The sequence below is a fragment of the Microcaecilia unicolor genome, chromosome 2 (assembly GCF_901765095.1).
Source record: "Microcaecilia unicolor chromosome 2, aMicUni1.1, whole genome shotgun sequence".
In the NCBI taxonomy this organism is placed as follows: Eukaryota; Metazoa; Chordata; class Amphibia; order Gymnophiona; family Siphonopidae; genus Microcaecilia; species Microcaecilia unicolor.
The window spans coordinates 393,923,329-393,949,113 of NC_044032.1; the positions used below are offsets into that span (position 1 = coordinate 393,923,329).

Sequence of the window (25,785 nt, forward strand, 5' to 3'; positions counted from 1 at the left end):
TCGAAGTTCCCTGAGGACCCGGTTGCTGCCTGGGAAATTGTTTGTTTCAACGTCGAGGAGGTCACAGGAACCGAGGGAAATTCCTTTACCTTCGCCCTCCGCTTCCCCATGGTTAGCGAGGCTACAGAGGCACCGAGAGAAACTCACAATCACAGCAGCCTCCAGGAGCAAACACAGGTGCGTTTATTCACAGCGCCATCTTGGAATCGATCCGCCCATTTTTATTGAGTATGAAGTAAACAATAACAGCATGATATAAAACAGGATCTACAACTTAACCATCCACCTCTTAACCCTCCCTCCCTCCTTGAATATTCATCAGAGTACAGTAAAACTCACAGGACAATAACCAAGTGTCAGAAAGTTCATCACATATTTATCAGTTGACTCCAAGGGGGGGGGGGGGGGGGTCAAGGTGTTCCAAACTGGGCCCCAGCAACATTGAAATCATTCTCCTACAGAAGAGGCAAAGTCTCTGTCACCCAAGCGCTCCAGTCTTAATAAAAAGATCATTCGAGAATGCCAGTGCTGGTGGGAAGGTCTTCTATTAGTTAACCAGTCAGTCAAGATAGCAAGCTTCACTACAATTGTAGCCTTTGTCACAAATGAAGTGTATCCAGGCGAGGCTGGAAGGCTCAACCTAGGATGTCCAAACAAAAGTGTAGGATCATAATGCCAACCTGAACTTCACATTTTGGAGACCTGAGTTAATTATTCTTTCCAGAAACTGACAATGTAGGGACAGGACCAAAACATACGTCCCAATGTTGCTCCGTCTGCTCCACACTTTGGACAGGATCCCCATGGAGAAAGTCCCATGTGAAAGGCTCGGCGGGGGGAGATGTATAAGCGAAGAACAAATTTGTACTGTAGCTCCCAATGTATAGCATAAGGCGAGTTGTACCAAAGAGCAAGAATGTGAGCTTTAAGTTGTACCATAGGGAAAATTGGAGGTCGCCATGCCACTGTGCTACCAATCGGGTGTAAGCCAGTTCATGGATGTCTCTTATGTGTCGATGATGAAAGGAAAGTGACACACTTTGTTGCGCCTCCGAGGAAAATGCTGTAGAAAGTTCTTCCTGCACTTCCTCAGCTAGGGCCACCCATGGAAGCTATTTTATGTAATGCTTCAATTGAACATAGAAAAAAAACATCTTTGTCTGGAATAGCAAATTCTTTTTGAAGGTTACTGAAGGCTTTCATTTGTCCTTCTGAGGTCACCACTTGTAACAAATACGTAATTCCATGAATACACCATTTACAAAAAGTAGGATAGAGCTGTGTAGGCGGATTTCCCAGATAATAAATTACCTGAAACAAGGTTTCCCAACAGAACTATCCGCAAGCAAAATATTCTGTTCTCTGTCTAGGGGAAGGGGGAAAACCTTGGCTATGGCCCTACATGCCACTATTTTGGTCAGAGAGAGAGCTGAGAAATCAGGCTGATATATATATTAGCTTTATTATGGATAATATAAAAAAAATACAAAATAGAAATTTGCCAAAGCTTTGGCTGAACAAAAATACTGGCAGTAATTCTTACAACTATATTCTCACACTACACACATTTCTTACTGGTTGCTAGGTAAACTTGCACAACTGATTAGAATGCAATAACTATGTTACGAGGTAGTATGGTAATTAGCAGCTTCTTTCCCGACCAAGGTTATGACTAACACCAGCCTTATGCTCAGGTAATCACCACTCGCTAACCCAGACTAATAGGAGATAGATCACTGTGTCTCTCACCAGGCAACTTCCGGGGACACCTCTCAGGAGTAGCACAGGTTACTTCCCAGACTCAAGCTGAGAGATCAGCGAGTCTTCGTCAGAGCCACGACAGGCACTCTGCAGCAGTCAGCAAAGGCACAGGTCACACCTTGTAGGTTGCTGAACCACACGGTACTCTTCCAGATACACAGTTCATCAGTTGGTGGACCTTCTTAGGTCACTGGTCTTCTTTCCACCTCCACCTTCTTCCAAGGATTCCGACTAACTCCCCAACTCTTCCCGCTCTTCCAGCACCTCTCGGTCAGGTGATACCAATTATCCTCTTGTACCGTCTCGTGCATGGGCAAGAAGAGTTCTTGTTTTTTTTCTTTGTGACCTTGGAAATGGTAACTTCTGGTGCCATGCATGCCTCCCTTCTCATCATCTCCGAGATAGAAGGGAAATAATTGGAGCACAGAGTGTCCTTGGCTTCAGCAAGCCTGTCAGTGATTTTCCACAAACTGAAGCTGACTTTGACACAGAGATGTGCAAGTCAGAGGTTTGCAGCAGCCATCTTTTAGTAACAAGATGTCATAGGCTTGTATAGGCCAAGACCAGCAAGGGAGACACAGGGACATACCCCTGCAGCTGGCCAGGAAGAAAGACTGGGTTATTACAGAGGGGCAGGAATGGCATGACTTGTAGAACAAAAATGATGCAAGCAACAAATCCATTTCCAGACTGCTTTTGCTATAGTCTTCATGGAAGAGAGCCTCAGTATCCTCAGTACCTCGTCCCCCGCTGTATGCAGAAGACCGCTGAAGTGAACTGTGGGGGACAAGAAGTTCCAGAGAAGTATTAGAATAGTCCTGCGTGGCGCAGAACCAATCATTAATGTGCTGCATGCCTCTCGCTATGGGGTTGTGACGCATACTGATCAGTCCCAGGCCCCCATGTTCCATAGGTTATGTAAGGAGGAGGTAGAGGGAAAGCAGAGAAGAGCTGACAGGGGCAGTCAGCCAAGAAATGAAGAGCACTCTCTGCCGGGAAAAGGGGGTAGGAGGTTGGTAAGAAAGGAAGAGAACTACAGAACCCAGCAGCGCTTGCAAGGGAGGAGGGAACATGAGAGACAGCACTCCAACTCCCAGCAGGCAGAGAAGTCAGGAGGTGATTGGGAGATGGAGGATAATCAAGTGGAGGAGCAGCACCTGGGAGAGAGGGTGGGGGAAGACTCCATGGAGTGGGAGGAGATTGATCTGGAGGAGAACAGTGAAAATACCATGAAAGAGGCTGAACAAGAGCAAATGGAGTTCTTCTGCTCAGGACAAAGGGTAATTACCTGAAGAAGGTCAGTCTGGACATTTAGTGGGAGGTTGTCAGAGTGTTGGTGTCTGACAAGCGAGGGTGGAGAAAATGCCTCTATCTCCTTGGCAGTAGGAGAAAGGGAGTAGAGGAATTGACTGATTCAAAGGTATTTCGAGTTGTTGTGAAGTTTCAAGACTGAACTGTTCTGAACTTTTGGGGATTGTTGGGTGGGGGAAGAAGGGAAGCCAGGGGCACAGAGACCAGCAGCTGTAGTCAGTGGACCTGCTGTTTTCTCGCTGGTTGTACTCTGAATAAAGCACTCTACTGAATAAATAGTAGTGTGAATTACTTTTTGCAAGTGAGCAGGAACAGTTCCGCTTAGGAGATGGATTAGCCCCAATTGTGTGGGCGAAGAAGGACAGCTCGGAGAGGTGCTAAGTTGTGCGCAGACCACACGGAGGGGTGTTGAGCGGAGAGCGGACAGCACGGAGAGGTGTCGAAACAAGAGCGGACAGCACGGAGGGGTGCTTGCTGACATTTGGTGGCAGTGGTGGGATTTGACCGAACTACCTGGTTCTCCAAGAGAGAGAGGAGCAAGGCGCAAAATCCTGAGCTATCCGGTGAGCATATAGCAGGGCCGGAAGGGGATTTTTTGTGGATGCATGTGTGGGGCCGCAGGGTGGCAAGCCTATAAAAGCAGCTGCACTTGGAGGTTGTTTTCTTTTGTGTCGTCTAGGAGAGAAGAAGACCGGGCGTAATGGATCCAAAGGAGATGTTTTCCTTCATGGCCCATCAGTTCCAAAAACAACAGGAACTGGCGCACAAACTGATGGAGGACTCCTTGGCCGCGTCGAGGGCCCAGCAACAGCCACTTCTGGAACTGTGTCAGGAGTTGTTGAAAGGAGGAGCACTGGTACAGCCTGGGTCGACAGTGCCAGAGGGAACTGCAACTGGAGGAGGGCCGTTGCCCGGAGGCCTGATGGGGATGAACTGGTTACCCTGGGGTAAGCTGTCCGATAAGGACGACATTGAGGATTACCTGGGGGCATTTGAACGGGTAGCGGTTGCTGCAGCCTGGCCAGGGGAGCAATGGACTATGAGACTGGCCCCGGCGTTATCCGGGGAGGCACTGGCAGCTTTTCGCAGTCTCCCTGCTGTGGAGATTGCAGACTATGCTAAACTTAAACGGGCTATTCTGGACAGGTATGGGCTAAGTAAGCAGTCCTACCGAAGGAAATTTAGGGAATGGAGGTGGGCAGAAGGGGAGACGCCCAGGGCTTTGGCCCAGAAATTACTGGATTTAGCCACCAAGTGGTTAGAACCAGAAAAAAACTCAGTGACACAAGTAATGTTAGAGCTGGTGTTGGAGCAGTTTCTGGAGGCCTTACCGGAAGAATTAAAAAGGGATTTGATTAGGCGGGGCTGTGGGTCCTTGGATGAAGCTGTTAAAAGTATGGAATGCTTTCTAGAGTCCCAGCATGTGGGTGGGGGAGGGGTGCGGGCGGGGAAGGGAATATATATGACAGGGTCTAAGCCTCTTCAGGCAAGGAGTGAACCGGCTGGGAAGGGAGAAAGGGGAGTGGGGGTCTCGGGGTATGCTGGGGATCGTATTTGCTATAGGTGTGGGCATAAAGGGCACTTAAGGAAAGATTGTAGGGCCAAGGAGGGCTTTACTTCTCACTCTTATAAGCAGGTGTCCCATCCCTTTACCCAGGTCGTGGAGGTGGGGGGGGTGAAAGTGGAGGCCCTATTAGACTCGGGAGCTGACCAATCTATGCTTTCGAGGAGTTTATGGTCCCGTATAAGTAAGGGAAAGAATGATCAGGGAGGGTCTAGTCATGGTGAGGTAGCTATTCAATGCATTCATGGGGCTAGTACCAGATATCCTTTACATTGGGTGACCGTAAAAGGGCCTATGGGGGCACACCGGATATTAGTAGCGGTGTTGTCTCGGCTGCCTCAGGACCTGATACTGGGGAGGGATTGGGCTCCGTTTTCCCAATATGTGAAGGGGGGAAAAGCCTTTGTAACTACCCGGGCTCAGGGTCAGTCACAACAGGAGGGTGGGGAGGTTCTTCCTTTGGAGCAGGTTTTTCCCTTTCATCCTGAGATTTTTGGTACTCCGGGGAAAAGTAGGAAAGGGGGCCGGCAAAATAAAGGAGCTCAATGGAAAAGAAGTCAGGCCATGATAGAGGTCGAGGGGGAAGGAGATTTCCCAAGGGACCTGGGGCAGCTCATAGAGCAGTTTCCCTCTTTTCAGAGGGAGCAGGAAGCGGACGGTACCTTGCAGTACGCCTGGAGTAGGGCCCGAGAAGGGGAGGGGGGCTCTTCCCCGCATTTTAGGGTGGAGAAGGGGCTGCTATTCAGACTGAACTCGGTAATAGGGAAAGGGTGGCAGAAACAGTTGGTGATACCAAAGGGATTTCGAAGCCTGATCATGAGATTAGCGCATGATCACCCGCTGGGGGGACATAAGGCGACACAGGGTACCCTGGACCAAGTTTTGCAGAGGTTTTATTGGCCCGGGGTTTATAAGGAAGTGGAAGGGTATTGCAATTCCTGTGGGCTCTGCCAGAAGGTAGCTGAGAGGGGGCCAGAGCGGGCGCCTTTATGTCCTTTGCCACGTATTGGGGTTCCTCTAGGCCGCCTGGCTATGGATATTGTAGGACCGCTTCCCAAGTCGCGGAGGGGTTTTGTGTATATTTTGGTGGTGATAGATATGGCCACCCGTTTCCCGTGGGCGGTGCCCCTGCGTACGGTGTCAGCTAAGGTTATTGCCGCTGAGCTGATTCACATTTTCTGTACGGTGGGGTTTCCCCGGGAAGTACTTACGGATAGAGGCACTAATTTTCTCTCCCGTACATTGGCTCAAGTATGGGAGGCCTTTGGTATTGCACACATCCGTACTGCAGCTTACCATCCTCAGACCAATGGTCTGGTAGAGAGATTTAATAAGACTCTTAAGACTCTCTTGCGTAGAGGGTTGGGCAGCTGTATGGATGAGTGGGATCGCCTCTTGCCGTTTGTCTTATACACCTGTAGGGAGAGTGTGCAGGCTTCATTAGGAGTGTCTCCGTTTGAATTAATGTATGGGAGGGGTCCGCGGGGAATTTTAGATATCCTGAGGGAACAATGGGTGCCACCGGATAGAGGAGACTGTACAGTGGTCTCTTATCTGTTTGACCTGAAGGGTAGGTTACGACGGTTGGGGGGCTATGCTCGGGATAGATTGGGTAAAAGTCAACAATATCAGAAATCATATTATGATCGGGGAGTGAAAGAGCGAGAGTTTGCAGAAGGGGAGAAAGTCATAATTATGATAGCAGATGGCCCGCACAAATTTGAAAGTCGGTGGAGGGGACCGGTGGTGATTACTAAGAAATTGGGGCCAGTTACGTATGAGGTGAGGAATAAGAGGGGGAGAAAGCAAACATATCATGTGAATGTGTTAAAGTTGTGGAGGGAAAGGAAGGTGCTGTGGGGCGGGACTAAGGCGATGGAGGAGGAGGATCTGGGGCCTCAGATCGCGGACATCTTTAAGTCCCTGAAGCCCCACATTGCAGGGGAGTTGAATAAAGGTCAGCAGCAGGAACTTGGGGCCCTACTAGAAGAGTTCCAGGATGTACTTACTCCATGTCCGGGGGAGACACATTTGAGCCTGCATGAGATTGTTACAGATCAGGGCCGGGTGGTTAGGCAAAGACCTTATAGGCTGTCCCCAGTGAAACAACAGGAGGTGATTAGACAGGTGAAGGAAATGCTGGAGTATGGTATTATTGAGGAATCATATAGCCCTTGGTCTAGTCCAGTGGTGCTGGTGCCTAAGAAAGATGATACCTGGCGGTTTTGTATTGATTTCCGCCAGGTTAATGCCCTCTCCTCTCCCGATGCCTATCCTATGCCTCGTATTGAGGATTTATTAGATAGGTTGGGGTCGGCCCAGTATCTTTCTACGCTGGACTTGACCAAGGGATATTGGCAGATTCCTTTATCTGCTGAGGCTAAGCCCAAGACGGCCTTTTCTACTCCCTTGGGGCTCTTTCAATTTAAGAGGATGCCGTTTGGCTTGAACTCCGCAGCGGCGTCCTGTCAGCGCCTGCTGGATAGGGTCTTACGGCCTCATCAGAGTTATGCTGCGGCTTATCTGGATGACGTCATTATCCATAGTGAGGACTGGGTTACACACATGAGGCAGGTCAGGAAGGTGTTAACAGCTTTCCGGGAGGCAGGTCTCACTCTTAATCCCCAAAAATGTCACTTCGCCCGGCAGGAGGTTAAATATCTGGGCTATAAGGTGGGGGGTGGGCAGGTAAAACCCTTGTTGGATAAAGTACAAAGTATTAGGGAGTTTGCTTATCCAGCGACAAAAAAAAGGCTGCGGAGTTTCCTTGGGCTAGTCGGGTACTACCGCAGGTTCATTCCCCATTTTGCCTCACAGGCGGAACCCTTAACAAATATGTTAAAAGGGAATCGACCGAACCAGTTGAGATGGGGGGAGGAGGAGAAGGAAGCCTTTCAATGTTTGCGTTTAGCGCTATGTGAGGATCCGGTGCTGAAGGCAGTTGAATGGGACAAACCCTTTGTGCTGCAAACGGATGCCTCGGGGGTGGGCTTGGGGGCAGTTCTTTCTCAGATTCATGATGGGGAGGAGCATCCGGTGTTATATTTGAGCCGTAAACTCCTTCCTCATGAAAAAGGCTATGCCACAATTGAGAAGGAGTGTCTGGCTATTAAGTGGGCCACCCAAATGTGTCAATACTATTTAGAGGGACGGCCCTTTAGGCTCATTACAGATCATGCCCCCTTGAAATGGTTAATGCATATGAAAAGCGCTAATGCCAGACTTATGAGATGGTATCTGTCCTTACAACCCTTTCAGTTCCGGGTGGAGCATCGGGCAGGGAAACTATTGGGGAATGTTGATATTTTGTCCCGAATGGCTGGTCAGGAGGTTGAAGTAGTTAAACCCCGGGAGGGAAAAAGGTTCTTAAGCGGGGGGGTATGTAAGGAGGAGGTAGAGGGAAAGCAGAGAAGAGCTGACAGGGGCAGTCAGCCAAGAAATGAAGAGCACTCTCTGCCGGGAAAAGGGGGTAGGAGGTTGGTAAGAAAGGAAGAGAACTACAGAACCCAGCAGCGCTTGCAAGGGAGGAGGGAACATGAGAGACAGCACTCCAACTCCCAGCAGGCAGAGAAGTCATGAGGTGATTGGGAGATGGAGGATAATCAAGTGGAGGAGCAGCACCTGGGAGAGAGGGTGGGGGAAGACTCCATGGAGTGGGAGGAGATTGATCTGGAGGAGAACAGTGAAAATACCATGAAAGAGGCTGAACAAGAGCAAATGGAGTTCTTCTGCTCAGGACAAAGGGTAATTACCTGAAGAAGGTCAGTCTGGACATTTAGTGGGAGGTTGTCAGAGTGTTGGTGTCTGACAAGCGAGGGTGGAGAAAATGCCTCTATCTCCTTGGCAGTAGGAGAAAGGGAGTAGAGGAATTGACTGATTCAAAGGTATTTCGAGTTGTTGTGAAGTTTCAAGACTGAACTGTTCTGAACTTTTGGGGATTGTTGGGTGGGGGAAGAAGGGAAGCCAGGGGCACAGAGACCAGCAGCTGTAGTCAGTGGACCTGCTGTTTTCTCGCTGGTTGTACTCTGAATAAAGCACTCTACTGAATAAATAGTAGTGTGAATTACTTTTTGCAAGTGAGCAGGAACAGTTCCGCTTAGGAGATGGATTAGCCCCAATTGTGTGGGCGAAGAAGGACAGCTCGGAGAGGTGCTAAGTTGTGCGCAGACCACACGGAGGGGTGTTGAGCGGAGAGCGGACAGCACGGAGAGGTGTCGAAACAAGAGCGGACAGCACGGAGGGGTGCTTGCTGACAGTATGTGTAAAGTGGAAATGGGGAGTCAGATAAAATTTCTTTTTATCTGACAAAGATATAGGAAAGAACTTCCATGAGTGCAACCTCTGTTGTGTCTCATGCAACAGCCGTTGAATATTCAACGTGTATAGTTGCTTGAGATCTGCAAGTACGTGCACCCCTAGATACTTAAGTGTACCCTGCGCCCAACGAAGTGGGAAGGCACCCCGCCAGTTCGCCTGGGCATCAGGTGAGAGCAGAAGTGCCTGTGATTTATCAAAATTTAACAAAAAAACCTGCATACATTCCATAATGCCTCAAACATGCAATCAAATTATCAAGGGATTGAAGCGGATCCGTCAGTACCACAAGCAGATCTGCATAGGCTAGGGTTTTTACCTGATAATCAGAGAGAGACACTCCCTTTACCCCATCCAGTAAAGAAAGCTTACACAACAGAAGTTCCAAAGAGAGTAAAGAGGAGAGAGGGCATCCCTGCCTAGTACCTCTAGAAATAGGGAACTCTGGCTCCCTAATACCGTTTACCAGCAGACAAGCCATGGGTTGAGTGCATCAAGTTTGTATTGTCTGCAAATACTACCCACAGAACCCCATGTAGGACAAAGTGTGGAATAAATAGTCCCAGCCCACTCTATCAAAGGGTTTTTCGGCATCCAAACTTACTATGATGGACAGTGTCTCAGTTGCACGGCAGTAAGCCATTGCGAGTAACAGACATTGAACATTATGCACCGAATGGTGCTGACACACAAACCCTACCTGATCAGGTCCTATTAGTCTGGGTAGACATTGGGCCAATTGCTCAGCTAAGATCTTAGAAAGGAATTTAATGTCTACATTTAGTAACGATATGGGTTGGTATGAGTCTGCATTCTCAGGCGGTCTGCCCGCCAATACTGCTTTGATAACTTTAATACCGAAGTTATCAAAGCAGTATTGGCATGAAGAGGAAAATGGCCCCTCTCTATCACTTCTTCATAATATACCAACAGAGTCCCAGTGCCCGCAGGGGTAAAAACGACTTTAAACCTTTAACCATCGCCTGCAGTTCAGACAACTGTAACGGGGCATTTAATGATTCTATCTTTTGCATAGTTAGTTTAGGGAGACCTGCTTCTTGTAGGTAATCAGTTAGTCCCTGAGCATCAGGACTTAGCTGTGATGTGTATAGCGAAGTAAAATAATTAGTAAATATCTGAGCTATTCATTCACGATTATTAGTGAGGATGCCATTAGTGTCCCACAAGGAGATCACTGCCTTTGTACCTCCCCAAGTTTAATAATGCGAGCTAACATTCGACCAGGACGATTGCCAAAATGATGCAATTTATATTTTTGATATAATAGAGAGTGGGACTCCCTTCCAAGTAGCATGGTATTTAAGGCTACCTGAGTAGCTTGTAAACACTCTAAGGTTGCTTGAGTCGGTCTATTAATGTAAGCTTGTTTAGCTTTATGCAACCTAGATTTCAAAAGCAGTATTCCTGCAGCTAAACGCTTCTTACGATCTTGTACATATGCAATTATATCTCGCCTTAACACCGCCTTCGAAGCGGACCAAAATAAAATGGGCTGCTCAATATATTCTGCATTATTAATATAACTTGCCCACTTATCTTGTATGAACTTCTGAAAATGCGTGTCGGCATGCAAGTAGGTAGGATAGCGCCATCCCGCACTGGCCCTCTCCTCAATAGGTAGCTCCACATCGACCCAGATCGGAGCATGATCAGAGATCTCAGGGCCTATTACTGCTGAAAAAAATCAATGTAAAAAGTGTACGTTCTACTAAAATGTAGTCTAACCTGACTTGAGTCCCATGTGCCCAAGAACGATGAGTATAATTTTGTTCACCTGGGTGTAGAGCTCGCCATGCATCTATCAAATGGGGAGAATGTGCAAAATTAGAAAAAGTGTTTGCGTGGGGCCCTTTATGGTTCGACAAAGCCAGACTACATGGAAGGGTCTGAAACTAAATGTCTCCCAAACCCATCAAATGAAGTGAGCTATATTGCAGGCAATATTGTAGCAATGAGTGAAAGAATTGAGGGTCATGCTGGTTAGGACCATATAAAACTACTATTAAGAACTCTATGCCATGTAGCCAAAGATGTAAAAGTAAATAATTTCCCTGAGAACCCCAAATAATAGAGACAATCTGTAAAGGAACCCTTTTCTGATCAAGACTACAACTCCTCCCCCTCTTCCCTGAGAAGAAGCGAAGTGTACTTCTCCTACCCATGAGCGTTTCAGTTTGGCATGCTAAGCTGCGGGGGATCTAGAGAATGTGATCCAACTGTCCACCGACTTTCAGAATTCTCGTCAGTGGTGGACGATCCGATCCAATTTAACCATGGGACAACCATTCCAAATTCCTCAGCCACAAAAAGTGCTGACGACAGATGCATCCTTCCTGGGGTGGGGAGCTCATGTAGATGGGCTTCACACTCAGAGCCTGGTCCTGTCAGGAAAAAGGTCTTCAGATCAATCTCCTGGAATTGCGAGAGATCTGGAATGCTCTCAAGGCTTTCAGAGATCGGCTGTCCAACCAAATCATCTTGATTCAAACAATCAGATTGCGATGTATTACACCAACAAGCAAGGGGGCACCGGATCTCACCCTCTGTGTCAGGAAGCCGTCCAGATGTGGCTTTGGGCACGCCGTCACGGCATGTTTCTCCAAGACACTTATCTGGCAGGGGTAAACAGTCTGGCCGACAGGCTGAGCAGGGTAATGCAACATCACAAGTTGTCGCTGAATATGGGCGACGCCCACGAGATCGTCCAAGCATGGGTGGATCTTTTTGCCACTCAGATCAATCACAGGGTCCCTCAGTTCTGTTCCAGGCTTCAGGCCATGACAGACTAGCGTCAGATGCCTTTCTCCTACATTAGGGAGCAGGCCTTCTGTATCCGTATCCTTCCATACCTCTAGTAGGGAAGACTTTGTTGAAACACAAGCAAGACCACGGAACCATGATTCTGATTGCTCCCTTCTGGCCACGCCAGATTTGGTTCTCTCTTCTTCTGGAGTTGTCCTCTGAGGAACCGTGGAGATTGGAGTGTTTTCCAACCCTCATCATCCACAACGAGGGGGTCGCTTCTACATCGAAACCTCCAGTCTCAGACTCTCACGGCCTGGATGTTGAGAGCTTAGAATTCACCTCCTTGGATCGCTGAGGGTGTCTCCCGGGTCTTACTTCCAGGAAAGATTCCATAAAGAGGTGTTACTCTTTCAAATGGAGGAGGTTTGCCATATGGTGTGACAGCAAAGCCCTAGATCCTCTTTCTTGTACTACACAGACCTTGCTTGACTACCATCTACACTTATCCAAGTCTGGTCTTCAGACCAACTCCGTGAGGGTTCACCTTAGTGCAATTAGTGCTTATCGCCATGTAGAGGATAAGCCTATCTCTGGACAACCTTTAGTTGTTCGCTTCATGAGAGGTTTGCTTTTGTCAGAGCCCCCTATCAAACCTCCTCCGGTGTCATGGGATCTCAACGTCGTTCTCACCCAGCTGATGAAAGCTCCTTTTGAGCCACTGAATTCCTGCCATCTGAAGTACTTGACCTGGAAGGTCATTTTCTTGGTGGCTATTACTTCAGCTCATAGGGTTAGTGAGCTTCAGGCCTTAGTAGTAGATGCATCTTATACTAAGTTTCATCACAAGAGAGTAGTCCCCCACATGCACCCTAAGTTCCTGCTGAAGGTGGTGTCTGAGTTCCAGCTGAACCAGTCAATTGTCTTGCCAATATTTTTTCCCCGTCTTCATGCTCACCCTGGCGAAAGCAGTTTGCACACCTTGGACTGCAAGAGAGCATTGGCCTTTTACATGGAGTGGACAAAGCCCTTCAGACAGTCCACCCAATTGTTTCTTTCGATCCCAACAGGAGGGGAGTTGCCATCAGAAAACGCACAATCTCCAATTGGCTAGCAGATTGCATTTCCTTCACTTATGCCCAAGCTGGGCTGACTCTGGAGGGCCATGTCACGGCTCATTATGTTAGATCCATGGCTGCGTCGGTGGCTCACCTAAAGTCAGCCTCCATTGAAGAGATTTGCAAGGCTGCCACGTGGTCATCATAGCACACAATTCACCTCACTACTGCCTTCAGCAGGATACCCGACGCAACAGTCGGTTTGGGCAGTCAGTGCTGCAGAATCTGTTTGGGGTTTAGAATCCAACTCCACCCCCCTAGGACCTGTTTGTTCTGTTCCAGTCTGCACTCTCAGCTAGCTGTATATAGTTTCAGTTTAACCTATGTTATGTCCTCACCGTTGCAAGGCCCTGTTGACCAATGTTCATTGTTTTGAGTGAGCGTGGATGCTAAGGATACCCCACATGTGAGAACAAGCAACGTGCTTGTCTTCAGAGAAAGCGAAGATACTTACCTGTAGCAGGTATTCTCCGAGGACAGCAGGCTGATTGTTCTCACAAACCCTCCCTCCCTCCCCTTTGAAGTTGTTATATGTTGTTTTTTTTTCTTTTTGATTTAACTGAGGAGACGCGCTTGTGCGGCGGGCGGGAAAGCAGTCCACGCATGCGCGCTGCACACACGCCAAAAGACTCTGGCAAAACTTTTTTATATTTTGCTCTTGCAAAACGCAGGTTTCCGGACCGACGCAGATGTCGACCCACATGTGAGAACAATCAGCCTGCTGTCCTTGGAGAATACCTGCTACAGGTAAGTATCTTCACTTTAGATGGTAAGGATTGTCTTTTTGTTGGTGATTCTAAGATTAGTAATAGAGTTGACACCCTGGTGGGAATAGAAAACATGAAAAAGGATCTGCAAAAGTTAGAAGAATAGTCTGTTTGGCAATTAAAATTCAATGCAAAGATGTGCAAAGTGATGCACTTAGGGAGTAGAAATCCAAGGGAGCCGTATGTGCTAGGAGGTGAGAAGCTGATATGCACAGACAAGGAGAGGCACCTCAGGGTGATAGTATCAGAAGATCTGAAGGTGATGAAAGTATGACAAGGCGGTGGCCGTAGCCAGAAGGAATCTAGACTGTATAGAGAAGGGTGTAACCAGCAGAAGAAAGGAGGTGTTGATGCCCCTGTAGAAGTTGTTGGTAAGACCCCACTTGGAATATTGTGTTCAGCTTTGGAGGCCATATCTTGCTAAGGATGTAAAAAGCCTTAAATTGGTCCTGAAGAAGGCTACAAAAATGATATGGAGCTTGCACCAAAAGACATGTGAGAAGAGACTGGAAGACCTGAATATGTATTTCCTAGAGGAGAGTAGGGACATGGGAGATATGATACAGACATTTAAATATTATTATTATTAGCATTTGTATAGCGCTACCAGACGCATGCAGCACTGAACACCTGATACAAAGAGACAGTCCCTGCTCAAAAGAGCTTACAATCTAAATAATACAGACAGACAAGACAGTTACAGGTGAGGGAAGTAATGGGTGAGAAGGAAAAAGGGACAAGGGGAGGGCAATTGAGTAGTGGCTAGGAGCTAAAAGCAGCAGTGAAAAGGTGGGTTTTCAGCATATATTTGAAACGGGTAGAGATGGAGCTAGACGCACAGGTTCAGGAAGTCTATTCCAGGCATAAGGTGCCGTGAGGGAAAAGGAATGAAGCCTGGAGTTAGCGGTGGAGAATACTTGAAAGTTATTAATATAGAAACACACATTTTCCAGAGAAGGGAAAATGGTGAAACTAGAGGACATAAATTGAGGTTGCGAGGTGGTAGACTTAGGAGTAATGTCAGGAAATCCTTTTTCACAGAAAGTGTGGTTGACTGGAATGTCTTCCCGAGGGAGGTGGTAGAGAAAAAAACGGTGACAGAATTCAAAAAGGCCTGGGATGAACACAGAGGATCTTTAATTAGAAAATGAATGGTATTGGTGGGGGGACGCTCAGGCGTGACTGCTGAATGGCCATATAGGAACAAAGCTCAGTGAGCAAGTTATTTAAAATATTTTTATTGGAGCCAGTCTTGCTTTCCTGTGTATTTTTTGATCACAGCTAAAGAAAAGGTTAGATGTGAAATTTGGGCTATTTGCACCTGCCATTATGAAAGTTACTCACAGAAACAGCACAAAGTCATATAATGATCCAACAGATCTGGAAAAATATATATAGATCAGGAATCCTTGATAATGGTGACTTTATGCATTTCTTCTCTTTGAAATGTACTGTTTTTATCTGGGTCCTTAACAGTTAGAGATTGTTAGTCCTTTGTTGCTCTCCTATGTCCATTCTTCTCTTTGGTTATGAGGGTGAGGTTTGGGATGGTATGTTTTGCTCCTGAAGAAGCCCAGGTGGGGGTGAAACATATGGGCCCCGTTGAGTAATGAAAGAGTGCTGTCTTGAACGATGAAAGCTAGGTCTTTACAGCAAGCTGCAGATAGTCTTTTTTTGAGTCATTTTTACAGAAGGACGATGGCTATTAAAAATTAAAATTGGCCATCAAACAATATTTCTACTAATTGTTTATGCACCAAATACAGATCAGCCTTCGCTTTTTCAACATTTGAACACCCAAATTAAACCCACAGGATCTGACTTGGTTATAATGGCAGGTGATATGAACCTACCCCTTGATATTGTACTTGACCGAAAACATTAAAATCAACAATGGCGTTAAATCAGTGGTTCCCAAAACTGGTCCTGTAGGCACCCCAGCCTATCAGGTTTTCAGTATATCCACAATAAATATTCATGAGAGATTTGCATGCAGTGGAGGCAGTGGGTATTCTGAAAACCTGACAGGCTGGGGTGCCTCCAGGACCAGGTTTGGGAAACTACTGTGTTAAATCATCTTTTGGAAACATGGAGTTTAGTGGACTCTTGGATGTTACTTCATCCTAAGGAGAGTTTTCATTTTGTTGTTTCAGGACTGTTCAAGATTAGACTATATTTTTGTATCCAAATCTTTAATTGCAACGTTTATTTATTTATTTTGTTACATTTGTATCCCAATTTTTTCCCACCTATTTGCAGGCTCAATGTGGCTTACATAGCACCGTGGAGGCCGTTAGCCAACTCCGGTGATGAAACAAATACAAAGTGATGTTATGGTCGAATAAGGTTCATGTGTTACGGACACATTAGGGAGTCGTAGAGAAGAGGAGTTATATTGTTCATTACGTGCTTTGGTTTCGCTGTATTGCCTAATTCGGGCACTTAGGTTGGGTCGGTAGGGTATGCCTTTTCAAACAGGTTGGTCTTTAGTGATTTATGGAAGTTGAGGTGGTTGTATCTTGTTTTCACGGCTTTTGGTAGTGCATTTCACAATTGTGTGCTTATATAGGAGAAGCTGGATGCGTAAGTTGATTTGTACTTGAGTCCTTTGCAGCTAGGGTAATGATGGTTTAAGTATGTTCGTGTTGATCGGATTGTGTTTCTGGTTGGTAGGTCTGTGAGGTCAGTCATATATCCCTGGGCTTCGCCATAGAGGATTTTGTGGACTAGGGTGCAGATTTTGAATGCAATCCTTTTTTGATTGGGAGCCAGTGCAGTTTTTCTCAAAGGGGTTTGGTGCTTTCGTATCTCGATTTTCCAAATATTAGCCTGGCTGCTGTGTTTTGAGCGGTCTGAAGTTTCTTTGAGTTGCTCTTTGCAGCCCACATAGATTCCATTGCAGTAGTCAGCATGGCTTAGTACCATTGATTGTATCAGATTGCGGATTGTTGCCTTCAGGAAGAATGGTTTCAGGTTGAGTTTCCATATTGAGTGGAACATTTTCTTGATTGTAGGGTTGACTTGGCTCTCAAGTGTAAGGTGACAGTCGATTGTAACACCGAGGATTTTCAAGATGTCCGAGATAGAGAAGGTGTAATCTGGGGTATCTAAGATTGTGGGTATGTTCATATTGTATTGGGATGAGAGGATGACACAGTGTGTTTTTTTCTGTATTGAGTTTTAGTTGGAATGTATTTGCCCAAGAGTTCATGATATTCAAGCTGAGCTTGATTTCATTGGTAATTTCTGTCAGATCATGTTTGAAAGGAATGTATATTATAACGTCTTCTGCATAGATGTGTGGGTTGAGGCCTTAGGTGGATAAGGACTTGGCTAATGGGGTCATCATTAGGTTGAAAAGGATCGGTGACAGTGGTGATCCTTGAGGTACTCCGCAGTCTGCTTTCCACGGTGATGATATGTTTCAATTTGATTTCACTTGCTTTCCACGGTGATGATATGTTTCAATTTGATTTCACTTGGTATGTTCTGGTGGTTAGGAAACCCTTGATCCAGCTAAGTATATTTCCACCAATCCCGAAGTAGTCTAGTAGTAGTATATTATGGTTTACCATGTCAAATGCACTGGACATGTCGAATTGGAGGAGGAGTATGTTTTTACCTATTGCTTTTCTTGCTTGAATTTGGCCAGGAGGATGGTTAGTACTGTTTCGATGCTGGGGCGGAATCCTGATTGTGATTCATGTAGTATTGAGAATTTGTGTATATAATCGGTGAGTTGTTTGGTTATCATGCTTTCCATCACTTTGACTGCTAGTGGGATAGATGCTACTGGGTGGTAATTGGTGAGTTAATTTGGGGGGGGGGGGGGGGGGGTTGGTATCTTTTGGTATGGGGGTGAGTAGGATGTTGCCATTTTCCTTAGGGAAGAGACCTTGTTGGAGCATGAAGCTTGTGAGGTCTGTTGTGAAGTGATCGGGGGCGGATTTTATTAGGTAGCTGGGGCAGGTGTCCAATTTGCAGTGAGTGTTGGAGAGTCTATTAATCGCTTGGGCAATTGTTTCTGTTATGAGGAGAGCAAATTTTGACCAGCTCGGTCCGCTGGGTATTCTCCTAAGGTTGGATCCAGGCCGTTGATGAATTTTCGATATCAATGGTGTTCTGAGGAAGATTGTTGCATAGCTTTACAATTTTTTCATAGTGGAGGAGTGGCCTAGTGGTTAGGGTGGTTGGCTTTGGTCCTGGGGAACTGAGGAACTGAGTTCGATTCCCACTTCAAGCACAGGCAGCTCCTTGTGACTCTGGGCAAGTCACTTAACCCTCCATTGCCCCATGTAAGCCGCATTTAGCCTGCCATGAGTGGGAGAGCGCGGGGTATAAATGTAACAAAAAAAAAAAGTATTTGGCAAGTTTGTCTGCCGATGGGATGTTTGAGCTAGTTGTGGTGACTGAGGTAGTGTCTAGTAGTTTATGTACAAGTTGGTATAGTTTCTTAGTGTCCTTGTGATCTGGTCCTATTTTAGTTTTATAATATGACCTTTTGGTCTGTCTTATTGCGTATTTGTATTTCCTTTGTATTTGCTTCCAGGGGTTAAGTGTGTGATCGTCTTTTTTTTTTTTTTTTTCCATGATCGTTCAAGCTTCCTGGTTTGTGTTTTTAGTTTTTTCAGTTCGTCATTGAACCATGTTATTGAATTATGTCTTTGTGATGTTCTTGTTCGTAAGGGTGCTATTTCGTCTAATATGATTGTGCATCTTTTATCCCATTCAGAAAGATAGTGTGTGGAGTCCGTTTGTATTGTCCATTGGTTGTTGTATATCTGTTGCCAGAATGTATTCGAGTCTGTTTGGACTCTTGTGGTGTAGGTTGTATGTTCTTGTATACGGTATGAGCCCTTTTTCCTCCAATTTAGGGATAGGTTTAGTTTATAGTGATCAGTCCAAGGTGTTTCTGACCATTTAGTATCCGTTGTTATCAGGTTTTGGTCTGTGGACAATTTATATGAGATGAGGTCAAGTGTGTGCCCTTTAACGTGAGTTGCTTGCATGTGTGGCCATTTGAGATCCCATGAGTGAAGGAATTCCTTACATTCGCGTGTGTTGGTGGAGTTAGGGTCTTCTAGGTGAAGGTTGATGTCTCCTAAAACTAGTATGTTAGAATTGGTTGCACAAATGTTTGAGATGAAGTCCATGAAGTTTGACTGGCTTTCGTTCCAGTTACCTGGTGGTCTGTAAAACAAGGCACAGTTCAGGTGATCAAGCAGGGATTTGTTGTGGATTCTCATTGAGGCAATTTCAAGTTGAGTTGTTATGGGCTCGGCAGTGGTATCGGTGGTAAAGTGGGATCGGTAGATTAGCGCTATACCTCCGCCTCTCTTTTCCTTTCTGGTGCAGTGAGTGATTTTGTATCCTGGGGGGGCAGAAGTCAAGGATTATGGGGTCGCTTTGATTGTGGGTCCAGGTTTCGTTGATGAAAATTAGATCAAGGTTTTCTGACGTAATCCAGTCTGTTACTGTAATTGCTTTGTTTACAACGGATCTGGCGTTGATGTAACACACTTGAATTGTTTGGTATGGGGCTTCTGTGTTTGGTGGTGTGTGGATTTTCGTTAATTGTCGCGTCTTTGTGTGTGTTTATGACCTTTCTTTCCGTTTTGATGATGATGTCCACATGTTGGTATTCTTCTTATATTTTGGATATTATTGGTTTGGTGAGGTGTGGAGTGTCTGGTCAGTTTTTGGTTATTGTGTAGTATGGGAATTATGTTGTTTTCTGCGGGTGGGGTGGTTAGCGTTAGCTGGATCAGTGATAAGGAGTAGATTATTAGGAGTGATTTGACGGCATTCATTTTGGTAGCAATCCAGTTGGTCTGCTAGTAGACCGTGTTCAATGGTGGGGGGGGGGGGGGGGGTGGGTTCTTCTTTGAATTGTCTCCTGTCAATAGCTTTCACTATAATAGACAGTGCTATTGGAGTGGGCTGTGACACATCGGGATGCCCCTGAGTTGCTTTCTTGGCGGGGATTTCTGTTGACTAGATAGCGGTATTTGCTCATAGATGTTTAGAAGTATAGCTCCAGGGCACAGAGACTCCATAATTTTGAGTGTTGAATCCATGGTTTGAGGTAGGTATTAAGGAGATAGTTATATTACTGGACGAGACAGTTTTTGATCATGTTGAGGTAGTTCAGCTTGGGTGGGCCGTTCGGTTCACGCGCTTCTTATCGGCAACCGTCTTAGTCGATGTGAGCGCGTAGTGCCATTGTCAGATTCTGATGGTCGTTCGTCACAGCAGTTCTCGTCAGAACTGCGGATGGGTGAGGAGGACCTGTGGGCTGAGCAGAGGATTTCTGAGCTGGTTTGGTTTGTTTGTTGGCAAAAGCTGCCAGTGATCTAAAATCTTTTCTGAATCTATAATTCATCTGTCTAAACTTAAAAAAGAAAAAAAATGCTGTTATACTAGGGTGTGTCCTCTTTAAACCTTTCTGTCATCCTATTGCCTAAAAACTGCAATTTGTGCTCTATTTTTGCTGGGTACTTTGTTCTTTTTCTCTGAAACTGGGATTCCTATGTTTGGGGGCTGGGCTGACTGGAAGGAGTTCTCTGAGTAACGTACCTTAGCAGATAGGATTCTATCAGGGATCTGGTTTGCTCTGCCCACCCCTGGGGAAGCTCTTCATTTATAATCAGGGTTCTAATTAAGGTAATAAGCAAGTGCTGCTCCCACAAAGTCTCAGTACATTCAGTATATCCAAACAGTAATCACAAAACAACAAAATACATCATATTAAAATCCTAAAGACACTTTGTCTATCCAACATCCTTAATTTTGTAGCTTGTTTTAATATATTGAAATACTCATATATTAATGAGATGGAGTCAGTAGTCCAGCAGCAAGAGGGGTGCTACCCAGTCTTTTGCACTGTGTCACATGTATGATTATCTCCCAGTTGGTGTGAAGTCATATGTGTGTGCCCGGTGCAAAGAACTCCTAGCTCTCAGAGAGCAGGTCCGTTCTCTTGAGGCTAGAGGACAAGACTTGGTAGAGATGAGGGAGATAGAACAGTATATAGATGAGACCTACAGGGATGTTGTAGAGAGGTCCCACCTCCAGCTGGGTAGCCCCTGTGCTACTTTGGAGGAGAGAGGTCTCCTAGAAGGAGAGCATTGCCCTGGTGAAGTAGAAAGTACTCCTGTACCCAGGACCTGACCACCAGAGGATGTATTATCCTCTCACACCGATGATATGTCTCCAATTACAGCCCACAGGGGAAAAGATAGGACCACTGTTGTAGTTGGAAACTCAATCATTAGACATGTAGATAGCTGGTTGGCTGGTGGATGTGAGGATCGACTGGTGACTTGCCTGCCTGGTGCGAAGGTGGCAGACCTCACGCAGCACCTAGACAAGATTTTAGATAGTGCTGGGTAGGAGCCGTCCGTCTTGGTACACATGGGTACCAACGACATAGGAAAATGAGGGAGAGAGGTTCTGGAAGCCAAATTTAGGCTTTTAGGAAGGAAGCTCAAATCCAGATCCTCTAGGGTAGCATTTTCTGAAATACCTGTTCCATGCGCAGGGCCCAAGCGGCAGGCAGAGATCCGGAGTCTCAATGTGTGGTAGAGACGATGGTGCAGGGATGAGGGTTTTGGATTTGTCAGGAACTGGGTAGCATTCTGGGGAAGGGAGAGCATGTTCCGATCTGATGAGCTTCACCTTAACCAGGGTGGGACCAGGCTGCTTGCGTCCACATTTAAAAAGGAACTAGAACAGCTTTTAAACTAGAAACAGGGGGAAGGCTGACAGTTGCTCAAAAGCGCATGGTTCAGGATAAGGTATCTTTTGAGGATATCACCCAAACAGGGAAGAAAAAGTTCCCTGTAAATAAGGATGTCAAAGAGACCGTAGAGGATCAGATGGCTTTAAGTAAAATTAGTAATAACCAGACAGAAGATAACATATATCGCCCCGAACAGCGGAGCCCTCCGATGATGCCGGCAAGGGGTCTGCAGCAGGGGCAGGAAGCACTCAGTGTCTCTGACCTGGAAGTGTATTCAGCTGAGGGAACTGCAGCAGACCAGGAACTACCGGTTGTGGAAGTCGGAGGAACAAGAGTCAGCGAATTGCTGACTGGGACCCAGGAGCAGACAATGAAGAAAGTTTTGACTGAGTTTACTACACCCAGTAAGTCATTTTTGCCTATTAAACCTGGGAATATTACTCTTGACTCGATTTGGGAAGCCTTGGTAGGACTTGAGAACTCTTTTACACAGAAGATATCTCGGGTGCTACAAGTAACTCAGTTGCCCTTGGAAAAAATTGAAGCTCTAGAAACTAGAATGAGTAACACTGAAAAAACTTTAATTTCATGTAATGAAGCTTTAAAAACTTCTCAACAAATACAATCAAATTTGATAAAAGAGAATATCATTCTACATCAAAAGACTGAAAATTTGGAAAATCAACTAAGAGCTAAAACTCTTAGGTTGATTAATTTTCCAAAAACTATTCAAATGGCTCCACTTATAATGTTTAAAAAATATTTAGCAGAAATACTAAAGATTCCTGAACAGGCATACCCTCCGATTTCTAAAATTTATTACTTGCCTCCATACAAAATCGAGAAACAAAAGGGGGTAGTGGACCAACAAGAACAACCTGAAGCTTCATTTGATATGCTGAATTTAACGCAAGAACTTCAAAAAGAAGAAATGACAACGATTCCTGCAACATTGATTGTCTCCTTTGTGTTAGAACCCGACCGTGATTGGGTTCTTAAACAATTTTTCCGTCATAGAGATGATCTCTTTATGAATAATAAAATTAGAATTTTCCCGGATATTGCTAGAGTAACACAAAGGAGACGTCAAGCGTTCCTGAAACTTCGTCCAAGGGTTCTACAGTTAGGAGGACTATTCTGGTTAAACTTTCCATGTAAATGCGTGATTAAAGTTAACTCAGTCAAATACATTTTTTATGATGCATCTCAGTTGAATAAATTTCTTGATTCTAAGTTTGCAGCTAGTTCTAGTCAGCAATTGCAGGCTCTGTCTACATCTACTCCGTAAAAGGACTAAAACAGGCATGTTAGGTTCTCTTCCTTTTTTCCTGATCTTGTATTAATGAAACAATCTTTCCTGGAATTGTACCTTGTTTTTTTTCTCCATATTGTGGACTTGAAATGGATGAGATTAAGTAATTTCCTTATATTTTGATTTTCCTATGAAAGTTATGTATATTTTCCTCCATTTTTTCATTTACAAGTGTTCTTGTAATAAACTTGTTAAAATTCATAAATAAAATAAAAAAAAAAAAAAAAAAAAGAAGATAACATATTAATAATGCCATGTATTAAACGTGATATAAAACTGAGCAACAAGAATGCATTGAAATGTCTATACAGAAATGCAAGCAGTCTGAGACATAAGATGGGAGAGCTGGAATACATTGCACACAAGGGAAAAATTGGATATTATAGGCATCTCTGAGACCTGGTGAAAAGAAGATAATCAGTGAGATACAGTCATACCGGGCTACAAATTATATCGTAGCGATAGGGTAGATAGGATTGGAGGAGGGGTAGCACTGTATATTAATGAGAACATTGGCTCAGATAGGCTGCAGATATTGCAGGATACAAAACCCCTATTGGAATCTTTGTGGATCAAAATTCCACGTGAAAAGGGGGGAAAATGGTGATAGGAGTGTACTACCATCCGCCTGGCCAGGACGAGCAGACAGACGCAGCAATGTCAAAGGAAATTAGGGAAGCAAATAAAATGGGCAATGTAATAACAATGGGTGATTTCAATTATCCGGATATAAACTGGGTTAATGTATTATTATTATTATTATTATTGACATTTATATCCCGCATTAGCCCGAGTTGAATTCAGGTTCAATGTGGCTTACATAACAATTAGAAAAGATTGAGGAGTAATAATCTCAGAAGGCATCAAGGGAGCCCTTCAATGTAGCAGTTACTGGGAAAGTTCTGTGGACAATGCAGAAAGCTAGCGCAGACGGTGGGGCATGGTTAGCGTAATGTCTGCGCACGGTTTTCTGGGGCATGATTCAGAAAAGGGGTTTGCATATAATCTAAGCCTGAGACACAGCATATTACAATCAGTGGTAATGAGGTTATGAGCTAGTCTGCCCTGATGGAGACAGCTTTGCAGAAGACTTTATACAGAGGTGCCAAATCTTACTCATTAGGAGTGTGCCACGCTCACTTGAAAGCTCTCTCACTCTCACACTCTTTGAGCCCTATTTCTCACTCATCAGAGCTTCAGTACCAGTGCACTAATCTTGATCACTGCTTTCATGAGAGGGATGCCTTAGAGAAGTAAACCAAGTGGCCCAACCAGTAGGAAGAAATCTGAGCACACCTTCCTGCCTACTGCTTCCCCTTGCCCTGTCCCTTTTCTCTTTACTGCAAGTACCTGAAAACGATGTACATGTAACATCGGTACACGCTAGGGAGATAAAATTTCTTGATGAAATCAAGGACAGCTTCATGGAACAGCTGGTTTAGGAGCCGACAAGAGAAGGAAAAATAGTAGACGTAGTCCTTAGTGGAGCTCATGATCTAGTGCGAGGGGTAATGGTGTGAGGGCCACTTGATAACAGTGATCATAATATGATCAGTTTTGAAATTGGCATTGAAGGAAGTGAACTTAGGAAATCAAATACACTAGCATTTAACTTTAGAAAAGGTGATTACGATAAAATGAGAAAAACAGTGAAAAAAAGACTGAAAGGAGCAGCTCGCAGGGTAAAAACAGGCGTGGATGCTGTTCAAAAACACCATCCTAGAGGTACAGGACAAATATATTCCGTGTATTAGAAAAAAAAAGGAAAAAAGACCAAACGTCAGCCAGCGTGGCTAAACAGTAATGTAAAGGAAGCCATTAGAGCCAAAAAAACAATCCTTCAAAAATTGGAGAAGAGAACCCAACTGATAATAATAAGAGAAAACATAAGGAATGCCGAGCCAAATGCAAAGTGGAGATAAGGAGGGCTAAAAAGGGCTTTGAAAAAAAGTTAGCGTTAGAAGCGAAAATACATAGTAAAAATTTTTTTGATACATTAAAAGCAGGAAGCCGGCTAAAGAATCGATTGGGCCATTGGACGAAAGTGGTGTTAAAGGGGCAATCAGGGAAGACAAAGCCATAGCGGAAAAATTAAATGAATTCTTTGCTTTGGTCTTCACCTAGGAGGATTTGGGAGGAACACCGGTGCCGGAAAGGGTATTTGAAGCAGGCAAGTCGGAGAAACTAAATGAATTCTCTGTAAACTTGAAGGATGTAATGGGTCAGTTCTGCAAACTGAAGAGTAGTAAATCACGAGGACCAGATGGTATTCATCCCAGAGTATTAATAGAACTGAAAAATGAACTTGTAGAGCTACTATTAGTAATATGCAATCTATCCCTAAAATCAGGTGTAGTACTGGAAGACTGGGAGGGTAGCCAATGTTACGCCGATTTTTAAAAAAGGTTCCAGAGGAGATCTGGGAAATTATAGACCGGTGAGTCTGGCGTCGGTACCGGGCAAAATGGTAGAGGCTGCTATTAAGAATAAAATTACAGAGCACATACAAAAACATGGGCTGATGAGACAGCATGGATTTAGTGAAGGGAAGTCTTGCCTCACCGATCTACTGCATTTTTTTGAGGGGGTGAACATGTGGACAGTGGGGAGCTGGTGGATATTGTGTATCTGGATTTTCAGAAGGTGTTTGACAAAAGTGCCTCATGAAAGACCAGAGGAAACTGGAGAGTCATGGGATCGGAGGTAGGGTATTACTATGGATTAAGAGCTGGTTGAAAGATAGGAAGCAGAGAGTAGGATTGAATGGTCAGTATTCTCAATGGAGAAAGGTAGTTAGTAACATAGTAGTCTTCGTTCTGTGAGTCTAACGTCCTACAAGTTGTATGTGCAGGAAGTCAGAAACAGAAGGAAGCCTTGCGCGGGAAGAAGAGGACCTCGGCTGGCGGGGGTTGGGGTCTCCCGCCAGCAAAGGTAGGTGATGGCGGGTTGGTGGCGGGAGGGGGGTCGAGAGGGTCATTGGCGGGGGGGGGGGGGGCAAAGTTGGTGGCGGGGTCAGCAATGGCGGGGGGTGAAGGTCGGCAATGGGGGGGGTCGGCGTCCTGGGGGGGGGGGCTAAAATGTGCTCCCTCACCTCGGGCTCTGGGCCCCCCTTCCGCCGGAGTCTGGCTATGCCC

At 45.4% G+C, this 25,785-nt stretch overlaps 1 protein-coding gene across 4 annotated transcripts in view; it reads left to right on the forward strand.

Moving 5' to 3' along the window:
* The window catches only part of CDS1 (CDP-diacylglycerol synthase 1), a 447,836-nt gene that overhangs the window by 326,462 nt on the left and 95,589 nt on the right, over nucleotides 1-25,785 (forward strand). The window lies entirely within an intron of this gene.